We start from the raw sequence: 6,000 nt of genomic DNA, 5'->3' as shown, positions 1-6,000 counted from the left end.
GAGATGAGTGATAACAACCTTCAACAGCTGGGCGGGGCAGTGTTTTACTGCGTTTACTTCAGGACAATATCCTGACAACATTCCAAAAATATTAGCTGTATCAGGATTGTTTTTTCTTTGTTTGTAGTTGTGTTTAATGTTTTTAACCGCCCCCCCCCCCCTTCCCGTACTTGTCAGTGGTTCACTCCACCTGTCCCCCCACCCATGTGTTTTCCTCACCTGCCCAATTACCCCTATTGGATGTCGTCTGTGAACCCTTTGGCCTCCACCACGTTACTGCCTCATGCTGCCAGATCATCATTTTCCTTTTTGGTAAGTGATTTATTCCCTTTATTTTATATCTACTCGTGATAATTAGATCCATTTAAAAAGAAAATCGTAGAAATAAACAATGTTAGTTAAAGTGAATCTAGTTTTGGCCACTAGGGGTCTCTCAGCAAACGCAAGCGGAGGAATCAGGAGAGACGAATCATGGGAGATGTTGTTTTATGTGTAAATATCTGTCTGAGCGGCCTGAACTTGATGCTGAGTGGAAGATGGATCCCTCTGAGTGCCGCAATGACCTAGATATGTTGGTGATAGATGCACCTCGGTGTTGCACGTACCAGCACAGTGTGTTACTGCGGGTGCTCGCCACGGCCCAGATCCAGCCGTGCCCGCCTCATAATCCGTTGCTCTGTTGCTCGTTATTAGTGACTTGTAAAGATTCTGTATCAGCTGCGCTACGAGAGCTTTCCGCTGTATTACACGGGATTACAGCTGCTGCTCGCTGCATATGTTCTTCACAAATTCTGATGCAATATCGCCGCCCCGCTCGCGCGGCGCTCATGAAATAAACGCACGTCTCAGCAGCAGAATCTGGCGCGTTGACGTCGCTCCTGCAGACCTTTCCTTCGGTTGCCTGTTGCATCTGCACTTTCCACGGGAATAATCACATTAGCGTGTTATGCGATTCTCCAATCGAGTCAGCTACATTTGTTTTTGCAGTTGAGGTTTTCTGGCTCTTCCTGGGCGCAGGAAGGCCCCTGGGCCCCGCCTCTAGTTTGGTCCCCCGCCCTTATTTAATCGCCTCTAACTGAGGTCAGGAGATTCCATAATTGTCGTTTCGTATTTGAGAACACAAGGCATGTTTTATTCGTTCCCCTGCAAAAAAAGGTATTTTCAGGTTTGCCGCATGCTTTCCTGTATTGACAACCCCTCTGTGAGGCACTCTGGGGGTGTTTACCCCCTCGTGCAGCAGCGTGGAAGCGGCTCCCGCCGTCTCATCTCTGTTTGCGCAGCTCTTCTTCTTTATTTACTGAGCTCCGGCATCCTGGCGCACCGCGCTCCGAACAGCTGCTCCATTATGGCGCTGCCACTCGCCCCTCTCTGACAGCCCGCCGCTGCTGCAATCATGACGAGCGGCTTCGGGAGTCCATTGTCTGCGGGCGTGGAGTGCGCCAGGGCGACTGTCAGAGACAAATTTGGCTGTTGATTAAGTCTCAGCATACAGGGAAGCAATTCAGCGCTGTACAAATGATCTACAATGATCTGGTAGACATGTACTTATTTGGATAATTTTGGTCTATTTTAACACTTGGAACACGGTCTGTCAGTATCTCATATATCCCGCTAGTACATGACATCATCCGGGGGGGGGGGTCATTAACCGTCAGAGCGCCACGTGGAAAAAACTGCCTATTGTCTGACTGCCTGAGGGTCAGACCGTGTCTCAACAGAGAATCCTTGCATGTTCCCTTCCTGCGCTCGTGCACAGCTGCTGCTGAGTCAGCAGACGGGAAACGGTAAAGGAAGGCCACCGGGAGCCCCCTGGTCCTGCAGGGGTAACAGGGATGGGAGACGGCCCATTCGTCAAAATGCCGGGATGATCAGGAGACGCTCGATACTGGTGGGATATTTATCGTGGAGCGTGTGTTTCTGTAGCCTCGTCACTGACAGCGGTGTATATGTTGTACCTCACCCACGTGGAATGGAGCTGACAGCTGGGGATGAGTGTGTGATCACACACCTGGAAACAGCATGAAATTAATGTGAGCAAGGTGCCGCCACACACACCACATCAGAAAAACAACTGCAATATCAGTTTGATCAATATTGTGCTTCACTGATATTTAATCAGCAGATGTAGTGGCCTGACACACACACACACACACACACACACACACACACACACACACACACACACGTGACTGTAACAAGAGACATACAGACTCAGTGAGGGAGCATGAGGTCATGTTTTCGTGTGTGTGTGTGTGTGTGTGTGTGAGAGAGAGAGAGAGAGAGAGAGAGAGAGAGTTGTTGAGCTTGCTACATATTGAGTACCAATTTATTCATTCTTCTAGCAAAAATGAGGACATTTTTGGTATTTGAGGACATTTTAACTGGTCCTTACATCTTCAAAGAACTGGAAACTGGTTCTAAGGTGGAAGATAGAATTAGCTTTAAGTCCTCACAAAGATACAAGTGTGTGTGTGTGTGTGTGTGTATGTGTGTGTGTGTGGTGTGTGTGTGTGTGTGGTGTGTGTGTGTGTGTGTGTGTGTGTGTGAGTGAGAAAGTGCCAGTCACTGCAGGATATAAAAGCGTTCGTCCCAGCTGCCAGGACCGCACCGCTGGTCTTAAACACATTGATGTCCTTCGTGGCGCTGCTCTCCTCCTCTTCCTCGATCCATCCAACACTTTATAAATATCCAATCTGCTTAGATACAACACCATCATAAGCTCCATGACTGACGCCTGGACATCTTATCAACGTGAGCTGAAGCCCCTGGGCGACTAAGCCGGGCTTTGATCAGAAATTTGGGAGACATTTCTCATTTCCTTCACATAAATCCGCCGGGGCCGCTGCGCTAAATTTGCAACAAACACAAAGGACCGAATGTACCTTGTGACGCGAGGAAACAACGGGGTGGTCACGTGCGCTTTTTAGTAAAGAGACGAGGGGCCGAATGCAAAAAATCTGCAAAAGGAAAAGTGCGGCAGAAAGGCGAGGACCACGGAACGGGTGAGCGACTTGCTGCAAGATCGGCAGAATGGAACCAGCATCCCGAGGCTGGAAGGGCCCGTGTTCCATACACCAGCATAATCCTCAGCTTCTGCTGAGTTTTATCCCTGCTGCCATCACAGAAGAGAAAGTGAGCGGAGGGGACGGTGAATTGGGCCTCACGGGCCTGCGGTGGAACAGTGTGTGTGGGGGGGGGGGGGGGGGATTTCAGGAAAAAAGAAGAGAAAATGAAATGGAAATCGACCAAAATCCACCGGCCCCACTGAGAGTTCACCGGAAGACGCGCTGCTGCTCTGCTCGTGTCTCCGTGGAGAAAGAGCTCCGCTCCTCTCCGAGCTAACGAGTGCTGGGCGATTCTCCACGTTTTTCCCCGCCGGTCACCTCGGAAAAGTTCAGCTGTCGTCCAGCCCGATGCCGGGAATCGAGGGGAGTCTCGATGGGCACCGCTGTCTCCGTCTGAATGAATGAAGCCACTGAGCTGCGGTGGAACCCATCACTTCAGCTGTCAATAGATCTTCTAGAGCCAGGAAGCCAGGAACCAGCTGCGGATCTCCCAGATTACAGTGTTCCCACAGATGAAAAACCTCCAACCTTCATCCTTGAGCTTTAATAACTCCAGTTGCTTTCGTTGCTTATGGAACCGGGCCCGCCGCTGTACGTCCCTGCTCGTTCCCATTGGGCAGGTTCAGAATCCCGAGATTCAAGATAGCCATTATTGCGGAGTCGGGATCCTCTTACAGGCACCATTTTGCACACATGGCACATTCTGGAAGTTTTAATAAGTGATCAGGGCAGCTGCCGCCAGCAGCGTGTTGGTTTACTGGAGAGGGTTTAATGGCTGCAGAGGCAGACGGCTCTTAACCCTTTCATGGTCGCCAGATAATGTAATGGGATCGGGTATCCGGCATAAGAATATACGGCTGCACATGCTACGGGAATATTGTTACACTCCACCGAACAAGCATGCGAGCCTCTAAGAAAACACGCGTGCCACCGCTCGTAGCTCGTAACTTCCACGCATGAACACATAAACACGCATACTCGTGTTATCGCGCCGCTGATTGACAGGTGGGGCGCGGCCTCCAGGAAACGCAATGCAGCCGAGAACAAACAGGGCCGACGGCCCCACCGCGGCGCCAGGCGCTAGCACCACTCGGACGACGCTGAGCCCGTCTGAAAGGTCAGGGGTCGCTAATTGTGTTTGCGCCGTGGAAATGTCTGTGTGCTCTCCTTCGCAGCGTCCACGGGACCGACCCCGGGCTAAACAGTCAAGAGACGGATCAAACATTTGTGGACGGGACCGGCGCGTCGTCCTGCGCGTCCCCTCCCTCCTCCCTTGCCTGTCTAATCACCGGGCTGCTCCTCTGACAGCCTCCTGGTCCCGCCCCGGCACCGTTGCCTGGAATGCTGCTTCCTGTCACACCGGTCCCGATTTGGCGGCAGCCCGTTTGGGTTTATCGCGGGTGGAGTCCATGTCGTTAAGGGGAGGGGGGAAATGGCCCGCAGGCATTTGAATGCTGCAATAATTGCTCCAACAGCAGAGAAGCTCAACTAACCCCAGCGTGAAGCTCCAGCTCAGGTCACGCTAAACCATCTACGAGCGATAGCTAGCACAGTGGCTAGCCAGGACCTAATCAAAAACAGACGGAATAATCAACAAAAATGCTCTTTATTCCTGTAAGAATGTCTCCCCGAAGAACATGAATTACGCTGAAGCAGTCACTGGGGCCGTGAATGATGTTGGGCTACCGGCAGCTGCCAAGTCAGCGTCTGCAGTGCCAAGTCAGAGGATGCCAGCCACTTCCTGCTCTAAACTATGCGCACACAGACGGAGGAAAAGGGAGGAAATGACTGAAAATGTCTCCAGTTAGCAAATGTGCTCGATTTGTTGGACAATCTGAGTGTGTGCGCATGTGTGTGTATGTGTATGTGTGTGTGTAGGAGCAACAAATCACGTCTCTCTGTGGGGACGAACACACACAGCGAGTGCTCAGGGCTTATGGACACAGACGTTGGATATACTACAGCCTGGCTGAGTTCACACTACATCACAAAGGCTTCCTCGCTCCTCTCCTCCCACACACGCTGTCGCCTCGGTTCCCACTGCTGTATGTCGCGCCGTATTCACCCGCCAACGGCGCCGATGCTGACCTACCGTTATTGATATTGCGATCGTAGTTGGTTTAAAGCGTGGAAATTTGAATTCGGCTACAGCGACGAGCTCTGATGTTTGACACTGTCTGGGCAGGTTGGAGCGCCTCGACTATACTAGTGGCAGGTTGGGGGGGGTGGATCAGAGCCACTGGTCAGGGCCAACTGATGATTTTTGTTTCAGGCCTGGGCTCCGTCAGAAAGAGGGCAGGGGATCAAATATCAGGTAAGCTCGATGATATGATTAATAATTCATTGCGAGTTCATCAAAGGGCTTCATGCATGTGAGGGAGGGCCGAGCTGATGAGAACGGCTTCTGAATGTGCTCAAAACCAGATAATAGTTACTGATATTCAGTTCCATCTCAGCCAGGAGCTACAAAAAAAACACCCTTGACCCTCTGAGAGGAGCCCGGGTCTCACCGAGGGAGCATCAATGCAGCACACGCGTCGTTGAAAGACCTCAGACCACATTGCCACAAGGGCATCTGTTAGCGTGCAAATTAGCGCGCACGTGCCAACACGTGCAAAAACAGGCAAACAAAGGATCCAGGATGGAGCGCAAACTACACTGCCAGGCCCGCACCTACACCCGTACCTGCCTGTCAGAGCAATTCCCATGATCCCGCTCTAATTATGAAGGAGCGCATTTGTCAGAGTGGCAGAAATTGAGGCTTCGTACGAGCTTTGCTGTCAAAGCCAGGGGGCAAAAGATGACATTTACACGCGCGCCCTTGTCCCTTAAAGCTCACCCTGTCTGCACTGTAATGAGAGCTGCATGCTGATAACCAGCAGCCTGAAGGTCACTTTTCTTTGGGAACGGCTACGAGACTTTCGGGTGTCTGTCA

Source organism: Takifugu flavidus, chromosome 18 (genome assembly GCF_003711565.1).
Source record: "Takifugu flavidus isolate HTHZ2018 chromosome 18, ASM371156v2, whole genome shotgun sequence".
In the NCBI taxonomy this organism is placed as follows: Eukaryota; Metazoa; Chordata; class Actinopteri; order Tetraodontiformes; family Tetraodontidae; genus Takifugu; species Takifugu flavidus.
Note: the sequence above shows the minus strand (reverse complement) of the source record.